At 45.6% G+C, this 17758-nt stretch overlaps 1 protein-coding gene across 2 annotated transcripts in view; it reads right to left on the bottom strand.

The window, feature by feature from the left end:
* Positions 1 to 7703, bottom strand: part of rarga (retinoic acid receptor gamma a) — a 51127-nt gene extending 43424 nt beyond the window's left edge. Inside the window, exon 1 of one of the 2 annotated variants that reach the window (XM_018760466.2) lies at positions 7500 to 7703. The gene's annotated coding sequence lies outside the window, so the exon portion shown is untranslated. Of the gene's footprint in view, positions 1 to 5581; positions 5602 to 7499 lie in introns of those variants that run through there. The other variant, XM_029246473.1, reaches the window with a different exon arrangement.
* Between the last annotated feature and the right edge of the window lie 10055 nt (positions 7704 to 17758).

Below are 17758 nucleotides of genomic sequence, written 5' to 3'. Positions count from 1 at the left end.
GTCCTGGGCGCGTCCCCTCCCCCTTCGTCCTTGCGCCCTCTGTAGCCGGGTTTGGCTCCGGCTTGCTGGGACAAGCGCTTGTAGACATCGCTTTGCAGCACTAAAGAAAGGCCATTAAAAACTTTCCTTATGAAGTGTAACAATACATCTGGTACGACTCATTTGACCTCTAAAGTTACATCAGGGTGAATGCTTTCTTCCATGCGTTCAGTTGCTGGCAATTTGACTTGTGTTGCTCTTCATTTTTGCCTACATTATGACACTCAGATCAACCCAGGGTAAAGGGAAAGGAATGCATCTCCAAGCCCATTGAGCGAGTATGAATGTTTTTTCGTTCTGTGTCACGTCATAATTACTGGACTTATTGCTGTCAGACACCCATTCATCCCAGCGTCTGTTCGTAGATTATGTGTCGACAATTTAAAACACGTTTCTCAGGCCTTCGAGAGCAGCGTGCTGTTTTGAAGTGCCTCAGTATTCCGAGAATTTGTCTGGTTTTGATACTCCTATTTTTGAAGGATATATGGGAAAGAAAACATCCTTATTTTCATAAGGAGCTTTTGTTTTTTCGGGAATAAAAATGTGTGCATCCTAGAAACAGATACTGGTGAGTGTCCAGGACCTAAACTCGCTGCCCATGTTGCAGTTCTTACCCTTGGAGCCTCACTCATAACTCATCTCATTGCGCAATTTAAACCTTCATTTATATCTATTAGCTCCTAACCCAAAACACAGACCTCTGCAGCTGAACTCATTAACTACTGTTCTCCACACACACTTCCACAGCCATAATAGGGAGCGCTCATGTAGAGTGTCTTTCAGAGGAATAATGACAGCACTGACACACGCGATGAGTGCAGACGGAGGACCGGCTCCTTTGTTCGGCGACTCAAGTGTAATTTTTATCTAGCCACTCGAAATCATCGCTGTTTGTTCTTCGCTAAGAGCGGAAGATTGAGTTACAAAGCAAGGACTCCTTTTCACGTCTCCGCCGGTGGGCAGAAATGTGAGCGCTTCTGGGCCCTTGCCAGTCGTGACAGTTCAGAGCCGAACGGTAGTTTCAGCGGAAGCGGGGGGCAGCATCGCGACGGGGTCCCGAGTCAAATGCTCCGACGTGCTCCGAGGGCACGGAAAACCTCAACAAAAACGAACATCTTCTACGAAACAGGGCGAGGCTCCAAGGAGGTTCGGTGTTTGCACGTTGATTCGTTTTAGATGTACGTATCAAGGGCGTTTGTTCACCAGAAGGCCAACTACCGTCTGAAAGAAAGAGCAAGCAGTTTGCCGATGACAGTCGCTCAAGAGAAACGTGACAATGAAAATTAAATCAAGGTGTCTCAGGAAGTCAAAAACCACAGACCTAGAGGACGTGGTTTAACTGATCAGAGAGAGTGAAAAACATTGCTTGGCACAGAAGCAACAACTTCACCCTTTTGCTGTTGCTTAGCCTGGTAAACTGGGCAAAATACACCAAACTGCTGCATTGAGAACCCTCTTTTCCCATTCGGTGGCGTCTTTCCAGAACAACAATTATGAAGATTAGCTGTTCAAAATACTTAAAACAAAGCACTCTTTGGTGATAGTATAACTACAGAGGCCGACCAGTAATAACAGCCCGCTGGCACGAATACGGGATAAATTATTAACTGAACGTATTTAACCTGCTAAATAGCATTCCTTTCGTCTGCATGTCGAAATATGAATTCTGTTGTTTGTATTTACCAGGGCATGTTTTCTCCATGACGAAACACGCAGCAATATAACAAGGACAATTATAATGATCTGGAGACCAATTAATTAATATCAAATATTTCCAAGACCAACTTTCATCCAGATTCACTAAGTATGGAGGGGCATGTCTCAACGTAGGTTGGGGAAAAAAAGTGGAGATTTTCTGCCTTAAAATCACTCTTCACATTTTAATGAGGCTGCAAGCTTCCATAATTGACTCAGGGGCAGGAGAATTTGGCAACTTGCGTTCTATACCCATGTTTTCCATCACAGGGCTTGTCTACCCCTGTTCAGTCTGCTTTTCAGGGGAGCAGTCTACTTTAACAACCCTCTGCTTGGCAGATTCCTTCAAATGCACAATACGTTGAACAAATGTAAAAAGGCAAAAAATTTTTTAAATAAACCCTATTTTGATATAATTTGTCAACTGCCACAATTCTGAGGACACCTGAATTACTCACACCCTGTGAAATAAGATCCGGTTTTTTTTTTTTGCAACCAACAATTGTTCACTCAGACATGTAACGTGAAGGCACGAGGAAATTTTATCGATCATCCCCTGCGAATGAAAGGCCAGTGTTGCTGGCAAAGGATGACAGTTCATAAGTGTTTTGATTTAATGGTTTTCATGCAACCACATTAAATGCGGGAAATGACACATTGAAATGGATCAAAATTAAAGTCAAACTATCCCTTAGAAAATTACGGGCTTGGACTTCAGAAACCATACTGTTGTGGCACCGGTGGCTGCTGTGTACCAAGTTCATGCCCCCAGCCTTAGTTATTTTGGGAAGAAAGACGACTCGGAAATACTTCCGCGTCTGCTTAGCAAGGTACCTTCACTACACTCGCTTATTTATGCTACGTACGTATTGTGTGAAAGGTACAATTATTTTGTCATATCTCTATCTATTCCACACTCATACAGACACACCTTTCTGTGGCATGTTTAAGTCTTCACAGAATCTGCTGGCCCAGATGACAGTAAACAAAAGTTCTGTTATGCACCGTGCACATTGAACTACCAAAATCGTTCATGAGTTTTCCATTCAAAAACTGGAATTTTCATGAGCTGTTAAATTTCTTTCAAAATCCCATAATAATAACAACAACAATGACGACAAAAACAGTCATTATCATTGTTATTCCATCCATGCAGCTTCAACAACTGCTTGTCCTGAGCAGAGTCCCAGTGCAAGGCTTGGGGGGGGGGGGGACCCTCCATGGGACACCAGTCCATCACAAGGTATCATAATTGTTATTATTTATTTAATTCTTGACTGTCTCCCATGAACTCTGTCTTTGGCTGAGTGATTGACATGATAATTGGCCAGCTTCAGGTGTGTGTAAATGACTGTTCAATCTGTGGAACAGAAGAAAAAAAAAAATTAAAATTTACAAGACCATCACTGTAAATGTTTGGGGATTTAGTCTTCTTCTCCTTATTATTATTATTATTATTATTATTATTATTATTATCATCGGTAACAGTAGCAGTAGTAGTATGAGGAGTGTTTAAACTTGTGATTATAAGTACAGGTAAGCTGAAATGCTGAGCCCGATATAGGGTTACACTGGGCACAGCAGGGGCTGGACGGGTCAACGCAAATGACTCAAGGCCACAATCAGGGGTCAGAGGCCGACCCTAATTGAAACATGCACCAGTCAACTTTTCCTCTAAGCTCAATGGCATCACCTTAAAACTTGTTCTCCCACCGCTTCTCTCTTATTCTCTTCTCCTCGGCTTTATTTCGCCTTTAGCTAATTTTTCACAAAGACTCACTGAGAATTATGGGGTCAAGGCAGTCATTAGTCGACAGACAAAATTGGATGGGATGTACTGCTGAAAGCTCGAGGATACTGACAGTTTGCAGGCTAAGACAAAGATCAAATGTAGGTTTAACGAGAAACCACAACCTTGAAAATTCCAACAACGGCGAAAGTAAAACTGAATCTAATGCAGTTTTAAAAGAGAATAGCTGTTACAAAATTTCGGGCAAATTGCATGTGATTTAACTACTTGTGAACCTTTTTTTTTTTTTTTCACAAAACTACAAGTCATAGATCATTAAAACATATCAAATGTGCAGTGGACCTTGTGCAATTTTCATAGCTCTAGGTATACCATCTCTGTACAGTTGGTGCAAAGATGCTATGTTCAATTTTGTACCCTTTAAAGCGTATATATGTGTACATAGGTGTATACATACATATATATACACACACGTGTGTGTGCGCATGCATTTATATATAATTACGTGTGTATATCTTTTTCTTTCACATTTTCATCAAGAACTTGTCTTCTGCAGGGTGACAGCAGTCCAGAGTCTATCCTGGAGGTGTAAGGAGTGAGGCAGGGTGCATCCTGGATAGGGTGCAAGCAATGACACACACACTCATTCACACACTTGGGCAAATTACCTGAAACATATGTCTTTCAGCAAAAACTGCGAGAACGTGCAAACTGCGCACAGACGGAGCCAGATTGAAATTTGCATCGGAATGCAGAGCCCAGGTGTTGTGGGAAACAAGCCCTACCTACTGTGTCGGTGTCGCCCTAATAAAAAAAAAAAATCCTGCTGAAAAATTAATGAAGAGAGAAATAGAATCCTTTCATCTTTGCCGTGTTTTCGTAAAAGATAAAAAGAAAGCAGGGCCACGCAGAAGAACCCCATCGCTGCAGCCTGCATCTAGCAGGCAGTAAATAAACATCTATGAAATAAAAAAGAATTTGACAAAGCCAGTGTGTTAGTGAGCAGAAGTGGAGACAAACAACATTTTACATATATGATAAATGATGGGGGCATTCCCTTTTGGAGGGGGGGGGATGATTCGGCACCAAAAGAGTCCTATTCCCTTTCGAAGCTTGGTTAGGAAAAAGGAGTAATAGGTTTCCAGAACATCTGCATTAGTGGCTTTAGCCTCGGGTCAGACAGAAAGAGTCGCAGACACAGAGGCTTACACATATATCCAGCAACACCTGCAGAAATACACACAGGAAACAGTGTCCTGATAGTTTCCTGCTTAATTACAGAGTGTGGCAGGGGAAGCCCCCACCTCCGCACCTCTGCCTCAAACCACACATGCCCAGCCCCACCCTGGCGATCCTCGTAAGCTGGGGCCCACAAAAGTTCCCTAAAGAGCACTTGTCAGCAGGGCAGCAAATTACGCCCCGCAATGAAACCTGGATTCATGAACATGAACGCAAGGATGAAACAATGTTGCAGGGGAAATTCGTAGATCGCCCCGGCTTCAGTTAAATACACCCAGTCGGACCCCGGCGAGGGCATCTGAACGTCGATCTGACACGTCTCTGCAAAGCAAGTTATAATGTTCAGCTGCTTATAATTATTCAGCCATTCCTACAGCTGGGTAATTTCACTGGAGCAATTTAGGGTTAGCACCTCGCCCAAGGCTACTACAGCTGAAGGTGGGATTCGAACCTTCGACCAGTGGGTCCGAACACAGCAGCTCTAACTGCTACACCAGCAGTGCCCTACCCCAGTACATCCCATACGACAGGTGGTGCCCCAGTACACCCTGAGAAGGCTACCTCCCTTCACGTGACACTAAAACACAAGCTCAGGAGAGTCACTAGCAAGATGACAGTAACCGAACTCAGTGGTCGGCAACCCTCCGCTTGGCTACCCCAGCTATTTACCATGGTTTTACACCTGAGCTCCTCAGCATGCCCAGGAGCGATATGAATGAGTACAATCAGGAAGAACGGTCCTATCCTGTGAAAGTAACTACTTGCAGCTTCTGTACCTTCTGACTTCTCTGAGAGCACGTGGCCCGGCTATCGGGCCGGGTACACCGGATCATCGAGCGCCTGGCATCCCGCACATACCTTGGCGTGCGAGGGGCAGACGGACCGGGCAGGAGGAGTCCAGTTCTCGGAGGTGTTGATGGGAGGTGGTGACCTAAACCAAAACCTGGATGCAAGATGCAAGCTTCTCACGGAGCTGCTGAACAGCAGGTTAAATGTACTGCGTTCTACCGTCTTGCTCACTGTTTTAGGTAAAATGTTAAGTGAGTGGACTAAAATGTTTTTTTTTAACCGAGGCTTAGGGAACCTTCCGTCGGCCCGGTTTTGCGTTCCGCCCCACGAAGCAGACCGTGCTCTTTTGAGCTGTTTGCGGAACCGTTCCACCGCCCCATACCCAAGCTACAGCTGCTGGCAGAACTTCCAGCGCACGTGAACAAGTCGATTCGGAACACGCAGGCAGAAGGAGGTGCAGCGGCGTGGGCTGTTAGCCTTTCAGCACTCGCACCGGGAGCCAGGCCTGTGCCATCCAAAAAACGCGTGCTGCAAAAACACGTGCGCCGTTACGAGACGGGAAAGTGCGGAAAAGTACTCCGCTTGCGACCAAACTGGGATCACAATGAACCGATTGTATATTACATTCAGATATTTATCTCACAAACATCCATCAGAGTGGCGTCCTTGCCGGTCACTGCCATTCACTCGCCAGTTTTGGTCCGTTTTTGATATTCCCAAATACTTTTGGACATAATCTTAATGTTTCATTGGTACTTATTCCGTAAAGGACACTCTCCTTTTGTTTTTTTTTGTTTTTTTTTCCAAGTGCAAAAGCCCTGCTGCAAAAGAGGAATGATGCTTTTCAGGTACTGCCACTGAGCGTGTCGTCAAGGAGGGAAACGCACGTAAACTTTGTTCGGACACAGTAAATTTGGCCCGGTCTTTTCTCATTCACCATGATGAGGCGAGAGCGCAGAGAGGAGCCAAGAGCGGCTCAGGAAATCGCAGCGCTCATTCATTTCTCCGCATCCAGGTGAAAAGTGCAGTTGGTTCGCTTCACGAAATGGCAGAATATAACAGAGAGAATAAAGAACATGAGTAAGGGCACGCAGGTGAGCCAGAACGCTGATCACGCGCTGATATTCCGACAGCGTGGCTCGAACTGTACCTCATACCGGTTTATTATACACCTCGGCAACAAGAGAAACCTGTTTAACATACATTTCTGTAGCCAAACATGAGTTTATATAACCTTTGCACAGAAACAGAAACCACGGTGAACCAACTGGTTTTACGGATGGACAAATCAAATGAATCAGTGAAAAAGGCCTCTGAGATTTCGGACTCAAAAAGCAGCCCCCCCCCCCCCCCCCCAGAGCATTTTTACTTCTGGTTAATGTATAGGTGCAACAGCTATAAAAAAAAAAAAGCGTATATGAAATTTATTTCCACAGTTCAAGTTTGGCTCACTCTCACACACACACACACGCAGGGATTCCAGTGAAACACAGACAGTCGCTCAGCCAGAGACACACACACACTGCATCAGCTAACTGATGAGACGTCTAGTCGTCCAGTCGGGATCTCTCACACACACACACTGTCACGCGTTCACACCACATGTGGGCACACACACACACACACACACACAGACTGAAACTCACTCTTTCGCTCTCACGCAGCGCTACTGCTTAGTTATGGAAACTGATCGACTTTCATTCTGTTTTTCCTCACCGCCCGACGCTCAAAATCTCTGCCTTCAATTAATAAAAGCTGCTGATTTCTTTCTCTTTTTTCTCTACACTTTCTTTTCATAGCAGACTGCCCCCCCCCCCCCCCGCCCAGGTTTTCAGGGGCTCTCACTCACTCTCCATTCTCAGTTTAATTAATTTCGTTTCCTAAATAATTGGCACGGAGTGTTAAATACAACAAAAGGAAGAGAGGACGAAAGAAGAAAAGCGCGGGTGCAGGACCAAGTAGTAAGTTGCGTGGGACAGAAACTCACCCGGCGACGTGGAGTGTGGAGGATGTGGCGGGCAGATGAATGGAGAGCCGAGGCTGCACGCGCTGGACGGCGGACGGAGCGGAGCGGAGGAGCAGGAGGAGAAAGGGAGGGAAGGACTCAAGGAGGGAGGGAGCGAGTCCCTTCAGCAGCAGCAGCAGCACCAGCACCGAGGAGGCTGTAGCATTCCGCTTCTGTCTTTCTCAGTCTCTCTCTGTATCTCTCTTTTTCCACACACTCCCCTTTCTCTCTCTCTCTCTCTCTCTCTCTCTCTCGCTTTCTCTCTGTCTCTTTCTCAGTTTCCCTCACTAAGAAATCATTATGCACTTTGATTCATAAACCCAGCCTGGGTCACATGACCCAACACTTCAAATATACAGCACATTTTTTCACAAGCCACAGATGCCTGGAGGGAAAGGGGGGGGGGGGGGGGGAGAAAGGGCTCAGAAAGCTAAAGTTTCTGTTTTTAATTCTCCCCCCTCTCTCTGCCCCCTCCGCTCAACCCCCCTTTCTATCTCTCTTTTTCTTTCATTCTCTTTTAATGGCCCTCGGTGTGAGCTTATGATTTCTTTACCTCTTGCCTGTGTTGCCCGGTTTCTTCTTCAAACAAAGTCACCGTCACCCTGCTACAGCTGTGTATCCAGAAGTGTGTGTGTGCATGTGTGTGTGTGCATCATGTGTTGCAGCTCCCCAATCCAGACCGAGGCAGCGAAACACACACACACACACACACACACACACACACGTACGACAAGCGAGCCACTTTCGGGGAAATCCATTTCAAACTGTGGCTTTTACTAAGCGCACAAAGTACTCGCATTGTTGCTGAACTCTGCCTTCCAGGACTCAGGAGGGCCCTTCACACCAACAAATAAGAAACAGATCAGCTTGACCTGGTCTGCGTCACAATACCAAGAATAACGAGCCAGATTTGAGCGAACCCATTTCAGCAGCGACCACCTAAGGCCTTTAAAATGCTACGTGAGATGCGGAGCGACTCTCGATCCCTAGCGCGATGCTCGCAGGGTCACGAGGATCCTCAAACATCTCGAAAAGCACAAGGTGCTGCCGAGCGACAAGAAGCGTGTCGTTTTTTTTCCCCACTTTGTCGCCTGTGTGTGTGTCACAAGCCAGGGTCATAAACTCCACAGGTGTGGAGGGTTACGCATTTTTAAAGACAAGCATGTGTAAAATGCCAATAAAACGCAAAAATTTCTGGCGGCTGAGGGATATACAGCTTTGCCTCAGTCCCAGTCCTCTCATTATTTGCTGGACGTGAGTATAATAAAGCGCTTGCTTTGGTGCATAAGGTTACAAGTTGGGTTTTGAAAGCCAGCTATCATACTTTTGATGTAATAAAAAATAAATGTCGTTGCAAAATCATTTCTGTATTAGCATCCGGGTGAAAACTAGGTCACATTCAATTGCTTTTCGGTACAGTGTGCATTTCGGCGTCTTGGAATCAGAGCATGTTGCTTTATGCTATATTATTTGCCCACTGGAATGTAGTGACACACTAATTTCATACTGCATTCCTTTAACTTCTGCTTGAGTTTACAGTAAGAGGTAAAAAAAAAAAACACGCACACAGTTAAATGTGTTTTTGTGAGCTTTTCGGGGAAGGTTTGGGCCACATAGAATGTATTTCTACATTTCACTTTTACCATCTTTGTTCAAGTTCTTTGTTTCTATTTCCTGTGTTTATTTCTGCAGATTTGTGTTTGCACGTGCAACAGAGATGATGCAAAGTTTTTTTTCTTTTTTTTTTTTTTTTGTTCCTCAAAAAAATAAGTAAACAAGTGGGTCCTTTAATTAAAATTCAATTATTTTTCTGGTCAGTGTCCACACCTTGTAAATTCAGTGGCAGCCGGTGGAAAGTCCCCGCAAAGATGGCAAAAACAAAACGCAGGGTGTGTTTCAGTGTGTGCCCCATTTTTATATGCCCATGTGTTTTTGATCTGAGCAAACACATACTTGTGTACTTCTGTGTGTTTAGCATTTCGTGGTTTTGGGTGTGGGCTTTGTCACTGTTTATGAATCCGAAGCTCTGAAGTAGCTTCGCCAACTGGAGACCCCAAACCTCAACGTTCAGCCACACCTTACCTGCCCTCCTTCTGACAGTTGATCCTGACCAATGGCACACGCAACGGGCAGAAATGGCTAAGGTCAGAACAAGGCCACGTGTGTATTTTATAATTACTGTGTAACTATCAGTCAACATTCTTTCTTCAATTCTTTATTCTTGAAATCATGCCAGCAGTAAAGAAGAACAAAGAATGGAACGTAAAGCATAGGTGGAATACAAAAAATTAAGATAATAAAGCGAAAAGGAGAAATTATGATTAATAACACACTCTCTATTGGAATGATTTAGTACAAAAAGTATAATATAGAGACATGGTCTTGAAAAAGCTGTACCAGTGCCAAAAAAATACACCATAATATAATATGCATGGTGATGTTGGTTGGACTGGGTCCTTGTGTAGAGCCGTTGTAATATACGCATGGGGTGTAACATCATGTCCTGTGTATCTTGAATCCATGGCAAGGTAACGCAAGGGTCAGCGGGGAGTGGAGTGATCAGAACTGCTCCCATTCTCTCAGAGGTCCCACGTTTGAATCCCCCTTCCTTGGCAGCCTTGAGCAATGTGCTCACCCTAAATTGTTACAGCAAAAAGAAAAATATACCCTTTTATGTACAAATCACTGTCAGTAGCTTTAGAGAAAAAATGTACAAAATAAGAATATAATACCTGTTTATCACTAGGCGTAGACTGTATGACAGGTGAACGACTGACAATGACAACTTATAAACTATTGCGGCATACTAAGAACAGATGAGCAAGAAGGACCAGCGTTCTAGTTAGGGACTGGGGTAGCTGGTAGTGTAGTGGTTAGGGCAAATTCCTTTGGAGCCAAAGATCGTACGTTCAATCCACACCTCTGGCTGTAGTACCCTTGAGCAAGGTATCTACTCTACAATAGCTCCAGTGAAATTCCCCAACTGTATAAATGGGTAAATGATTGTAACCTTACCACTGCATGTTGCTTTTGAGAAAACTGTCAATTAAATGAGTGGACCTCTCTTAACATGTTTAGGAAGGGGTTTTAATGTTTACAGGTTTCCTATAGTAAACACAACAGCAGCATTACATTCCCACAGTCCTAGACAAAGCTACACCTACACACACACACAAGCAACAGAACGAAGGACAACCCATCAATATAGCTGTTGGTGTTTCAAAATTAACAGTATCCCGAAACTGCTTTCTTTTTTACTAAGCGGATGGCACCCACCAAGCAATATACGTGAGACTCATTCCGATACCAACTTTACCAGACTGTGGGCATTCCCCGAGATTCTAAGGTTCATCCCCCAAAACTGAAAACTCCAAAATAACTTTCTATGTTCATTCCATTCAGTGACAGTTTGTTTTATAATCACTATTTGACAGTGTGACACAAAAATCTCACGGCCTGCAAAATTTTTTCAGAAATCATACTGCGTATCAGCCAGCTCGAGGGCACCAATCTGGTTCCATTATTCCTCCTCCGTCTTCACAGAAAGTACCCAACACCGTGGTTCATTCTTGCCTTGAGAGCTTGGTATGAGCAGGATACTGTCTGTTACAAAGTCATGATGGGTGAATATCACTCCAGAAACCTCTGCTGAACGAGTCGTAAATCCAACCCTCATTTCTTCCTAAGCCTATCTGGTAAAAAGCAGAAAAAGTATGTTATTGTTGCATCCAGTTAGGAGACTGCTTCCTACTGGTGTATGGTTTATTTGGTCAAGAGTGAATGTATCCTAACAGACTGAGCTTCGGCTCTGCTCCGAAGAACCCTCCGATTTTATCCGTTTTTATTGCTGGCGAACTGAACGTTAGTAGTGATTTGCAGTTTTTTTTTTCTTTTTTTTTTTTTTGATGTAGCAAATTATCCTAGCAGATACAGTCATCCGAATCTACTGCTGCGACATAATAACTGAACACTTCCACCCTTCTTGTTGCGTGCTTTTCTGAAGCAATTTGTGTTAAGTAGTTTTGGTGAATGCTACAACAGCATTGGAACCATCTGGAACTTTGGAGCAACCTTTCTGTGACAAGTTCCTTCCTGGAGAGTCTCTCATCACACTCTTTTGTCATTCTCCCACTCTCCGCTAGGGACGTCTGTGACTGCAGTGCACCGAAATAACCCACACACACACCGCTTGTCCCGCAGTGAGCCAGAGCCTAACCCGGCAGCACAGGGGCATAAGGCTGGAAAGGGAGGGGACACAGCCAGGATGGGACGCCAGTCCGTCACAAGGCACCCCAAGCGGGATTTGAACCCCAGACATACCAGAGAGTCGGACCCAGTCAAACCCGCTGCGCCACTGTGCCCCCACACTAGAATAACTGAAAAATAAATTAAAGTGAGGGAGTACAATCCGTTTGGCAACAAAATGAGACTTTTGTGCTGCATTATCATTTTTAAATATATTAAGTAACTTCCGGCTGATATTTAAATTAATTGTTTTCCACAGTCATGTCAACATGTGAGGTGCTGCCTGCTGGTGGCCAATTGTAAGCACTGAAAATTGTGCTGCTCCCGAAGTCATGGGACAGCCACGGGGGGGGGGTGCAGACACAGCAGGATCCGGGTCCAAATGGAGGGACAGAACAACTACGTGGCTCTGCAAGGTTGCGCCTGCGCACACACTTCACCTTGAGCGCATGCATGCGAGCTTGCAAAGGTGGATGTGTTTCGCTGCGTCTGTCTGACTGTCAGTAGCAGCGGGCAGGTCAGAGGTTAGCTGTGTTTGTGTTTCCGTGTCAGCGAAGTGTGCTTCTGGGGAGAGATTTATGATCTTAGTGTCTGGGAGGCTGCAGACTGAGGGATAATAGAGATAGATAAGAATCCTACAGTACAGTATCCGTGCGCCTTTCCATCAGCGGTTACAACTCTGAGCTCCGTAACAAAAAGCCACCGTACAGCTCAGGAATACTTTTGTCCTCCGGGGTTATGTCATCAGAGCACTAGTCAGTATGAAAGTGTCGAACTCTGGTCTCCAGATCAGATTTATTGTCCTTGTAGCACTGATGATACTTTGGGCTGTTCGCGTCCTTAATATACGGCACCAAAATGTCACGTAGATCAGCAATCATTGAAACAAATAACAGGCTTATTGATACCTTGGATTGGTCCTTATTATTAAAATCTTATATGGAACGCACAACATTTGCGAAAATCAAGTAGAACATTTCTAATGAACAAGATTTTTAAAAGATGTAGCCGTTTTAGATAAATGTTTTGCTGTTTTGTTTGTTTTTTTTTTGTTTGCTAAATAGATTTTGTTGTAATGAGAATACAAAGACCAAGCAGGAAAAAGTAAAAATATTTTCAGATATGTAACTTTTGCTCATTAAACCCTTGTGTTGTTACATTAGCAATATTAAATTACAGGCCTGCATAAGGGAAATTCTGCAAGATGTGCAATAATACAGTTTTCTTATTCTTATCTTGGATATTGTAATACCAGTAGCACTGCAACACTGATGTCCTTTTCCATCTTGCATGGAAAACCACACACTTTCCTGTGCTGCGCTGTTCCGCCATGCCCCGGCCTCTGTAACTTTACCACATTAAAGATCCATCAGAACATCTTTTTTGAATTTCAGTTTCTCCAAGCGCTAAATATTTCGCTATTCCAAACAGTTGCAAACACGCTTGACATTGTTGTTTGTTCCGCTACTGACACCATGCTTCTGACATAAAAGTTCGAGGTGGACAAAGAGCGCGAGACCGGCAACACGGGGACAAATGCTAAATTCAGGTGGGGAAGGTGGAGTGCTGAGGAGTAACAAAAAGAAAAGATGCCCACAAAATCATGGATGTGGAAGAAAAGAAGCGGCGGGTTTGTCCCACTCCGAAATAAATGGGCCCATTTCATAGTCTCTGTGTGAAGAAGCAGAGTGGCGTTGGCCTTGGGCAGCAAGGAGGGGCAGAGAGCGAGAGGCGAAGGGGTGGGGTTAGGGTGGGGGGGGGGCCTATGGCTGGAGCAGGTTTTAATCAGGAGCAAGATGTCTGTAATGAGATCACTGTTTCCCTGCGTTCAGATTGATGTCATGTGAGGTTCTGTACTGCTCTGAGAGGCACAAAGAGAAGACGCAGGCCAGGCAAGCACAAACACATGCATGGGCGCGCGCACGCACACACACACACACACACACACACACACACACACACACACACGCAGAAAAAACACGACCGTCCTTTAATTCGTCATTTAAATTTTTCATTTACAGGGCACCTATACCCATTACACTAAGGGTTCAGCCCTGAGCACCGAAAAGAAAACTATGAACATAGACATTATTCCATATTAAAAGCAGATATTTAAATGTAGAAAAATGAATAATGCACCAATACTGCATAAAAAATGGAGAAAAAGGTAACAAAATGTATTTTACACCTTTATCTATAACATATTAATCATTTGTGTCCTACCATTTACAAGATGCAGAAAGGGGATAAAAAAGGAGAAAAATCAGTCTGTGGATGTATATTAAACCTGATGAAATATTCAATAACAATATTGATATTGTTCACAGGTCACAGCCTCACAGTCAGAAAACGCACGTTTTCATACGTTATCGTTCAAGAGACGGTTACATCCAAAGCAACGTACAACTGAGGGTAAAAGCTGGTGCGAGTAAAATGTATGTTGTCGTTCGGTCAGGGGAAGGATGCCGATGTGAAAAACATGGGTTCGTTTTTTTGTCTTTCAACATACACACGACGCCCCACGCACCTGCATATAAGCACATTTACAGAGATGCACTTGTAACCATCCCACCACACACTCTTATGTAAAAGTGCGGGGACACATAGGTCTGAACAGAAATATATGTACACCTACTAAACCCGGATACAGATGCTGTCGTTAATAACGGGACACAAACACACACACACACACGCAGACAATGGAGGCCTACATGCACACTGGGAGATGATGGAAACACCAAAAAAAAGGGAAAATAAGGAAGGGCAGAGAAAAAAGTTTAAAAGGAGGGAGTAAATAATGGCAAAAACACTGAGGGAGTCTTTTTAGCTGTTGGCAGTTTCGGATTATAAAATTAAACATACATCCTGAGCAATGAAGGAGCCTATTCATTCCGTTACGGCGCAGCCTGGTGCAATTTACACTTTCGTACTCTGGTAGGCATGAAAAAAACAACACACAGGAAAACGAACCGCGATGAGAGAAAGACCTTTAGTGTGTATATTCTGTGAGTGCTGTTTGGCTGGGTGAGAAGAGTATGAAAACGTGTCTTTGTGCGTGCGTGTGTGCGTGTGTGCATGTGTGTGTGTGTGTCGCAATGGTGGGGGGAGGGAGGCTCCGAGGCTGAGGGCAGTCCGCGGAGCAATCAGCACGTGTGCCGGCATGTTTTTAAAATTGTGCGCACAGCATATTTCCCAACATATGTGTCCAATGAAAGGTGAACAGCTCTCCCATATAAACTTTCCCCAAAATGAGCCATGATGTCACCGTGAACCCTGCCTGAACCCAGCTCTGTCAAATAACATCACTCCGCTGCTCCCTCGCACTCTCGTTTTCTGCTTCCTTCTCTTATTCTTCTTCTCTTCATCGCTCCCTCCATCCCTCTTCCATTCCTTCCTTTCCTGCATGACTCCCCCCCACCCCCAGCGCGGCACACGTTTTCTGCCCCCTCTCTCGCTCCTTGCGCCCCCCACCCTCGGCCCTCTCTCGCTCGCCGCAAGCTCGGTGCAGCGCCAAAATATGCCAGGCTGTTCTGATTAAGACAGATTTTTTTTAAACTAGCGGTTTCAAAATTGATGGCAGCGGCTGGGGGAGAAACATGGGGGCAAAGAAAGGAGGGGGGGTGCATGAGGAGGGAGCGGAGGAAGCGGAGGGAGAAGGGAGGCAGCGTGGAGGCTGGGCTGTAGCAGTTGAAAGGCACAGACCCACATGTGGCAATGATTGTCTAATTACTGCAAAACTGTGAGCTCGGGAGAGAACGCGATTGGAGGGCGGCGGCGGCGGCGGGTGGGGGGTGTGTGGCGCACGGTGTCCGTCTCCTTCCTTCCCCGCAAACAAGAAAGCCTTTGTGAAAGAAGGGGTGGGGGGGGGGGGCAAAGACAAATACTGAAAGGATGAGTAGCCTGGCATTCTCCGTGCGAGTAACTGACAGCGGTGACTTGAAGTGTGTGCCCGTGGTGCCGATCTGCGCTATGAGCGGCGCACATGAAAAGGCCCCGCGCAGGCGAGGCAACTCGCTCGCAGGGGCGCTGTGAAAACTCCAGCGGGAATTTGCATCGATTCGTTTGTGACGCTTTTTTTACTCTCAATTTCACCACAGCTGCGTTTTTTCCTGTCCTGCTGCCTAAGGATGTAGCTGCTCTCTACCAGTTCCTCAAGGGGCCTTCGTTTTACTCTTTATAGCAACAATAACAGCATGAAGAGTACAGTGAAGGCCTCTTGAGGAACCAGAAAAATATTATTAGAAAAATTATTATTGAGATCATTATTAGGAATAATTCTTATTAGCAGTAAATTGTTATTAGTAACAATAATACTACGAATAATGCACTAGTAATAATAATAATAATAATACAGGGGGTGCGGTGGTGCAGCAGGTTTGGCTGGGTCCCGCTCTCTGGTGGGTCTGGGGTTCGAGTCCCACTTGGGGTGCCTTGCGATGGACTGGCGTCCTGTCCTGGGTGAGTACCCTCCCCCTCCAGCCTTGTGCCCTGTGTTGCCAGGTTAGGCTTCGGTTTGCCGCGACCCCATTCGGGACAAGTGGCTTCAGCCAATGTGTGTGTGTCTGTGTAATAATAATAATAGTGCTGTCTGTGCTATATTTTTTTTCCTTTCTTATTTCCTTGTTTTATTTTTATTTATTCTTACTTGTCAAAATGTGATTTTTCATTTACTGCCACTGGGATTCCATGTCTGTCAACATACAGTATTCTTCTTCTCTCAGGATGTTGTTTTGTGTGCTGCTGTGTCCCTCCGACTTCCCTGTACCTGTGCTCTCTGCTCTATAAAGGTAATATATGTAAAAAAGTGTACCTTCCTATGTATAGCGAGAATACTGTATTTTTCCCATAAGAAAGGATGGGAAAAAATGTTTAGGTTGCTGGGGGGGGTGTTGTAAGTTCTCTAGATTCACCCAAAATCTGATGCTCCATGGAGGGGTTAACGTGTGTAGCCTAAGAAAAGCTTCTTCTACTACATTTCAGGTGCATCCATATAAGTCATCATGTGTCTAATTGTTACTGTTTGTGATAACTTTCTATCCTCATTTTAATTACTTGTACCCATTCGGTAGTATATAAGTTACTGTGTGTGGGTAGTTTTGGGGTGGCTGTATGTGTATGGGGGCCCATGGTGGCATGGTGGTGCAGCGGGTTTGGCCGGGTCCCGCTCTCTGGTGGGCCTGGGGTTCGAGGCCCACTTGGGATGCCTTGCAATGGACTGGCGTCCCGCCCTGGGTGTGTTCCCTCCCCCTCCAGCCCCACGCCCTGTGTTGCTGGGTTAGGATCCAGCTTGCTGTGACCACTGTGGGAGTACAGTGAGGCGTCTCAGCAAAAAACATGTAGCAACGCACTGTAACGTGTATTTACACACACACACACACACACACACACACACACACACACACAATGTCTGAAATTGCTTGTCCCAAACAGGGTTGTCCTGGTGAGCTGGAGCCTAACCTGGCAACACAGCGCTGGAGGGGGAGGGGACACACCCAGGACGGGACGCTTAAGGCTTCAGAGCGTAAGGGGGCACGGTTTCAAAAGCTGTGTGTGTGAGACAGAGACCTTGATCACTCTTGCGCGGGTATCTCTGGTGGGAGACGATGGAAGCTTCGCAACGTGTGTATGTGCCTGCGTGCCAGCGCGTGATCGTACATTGGAAATGCAACAGACACTGGGCTCGCGGCGCTTCCAGGCACGCGGTGTTCCGCAGGTGTGTGATTCTGGCAGCGACTCGCATTCGGTTGCAAAACGGCTCGCGCTCTGTAATTACCGCCACTCTATGTTTGAACTTGCGCTCGGCAGCGTGCAGTCACTCGTCCGCGAGGCGAGCGCGAGCGCGTCCTCCGGGCGCGGGGGGCTTCCTGCGCGCGGCAGCAGCCCTCGTTCCTCCTGCCGCGTTATAGCAGTCGGTGGTCGCAACTTTCACACTACAGTATAGCGCTGCTTTTGGAGCGGAACTCCAGGCGCGCGGTGTCATTCCGAACAAACTCACA

This window comes from Scleropages formosus, chromosome 19 (assembly GCF_900964775.1).
Source record: "Scleropages formosus chromosome 19, fSclFor1.1, whole genome shotgun sequence".
NCBI classification, from domain to species: domain Eukaryota; kingdom Metazoa; phylum Chordata; class Actinopteri; order Osteoglossiformes; family Osteoglossidae; genus Scleropages; species Scleropages formosus.
Note: the sequence above shows the minus strand (reverse complement) of the source record. Positions and strands in the feature narration are given on the sequence as shown.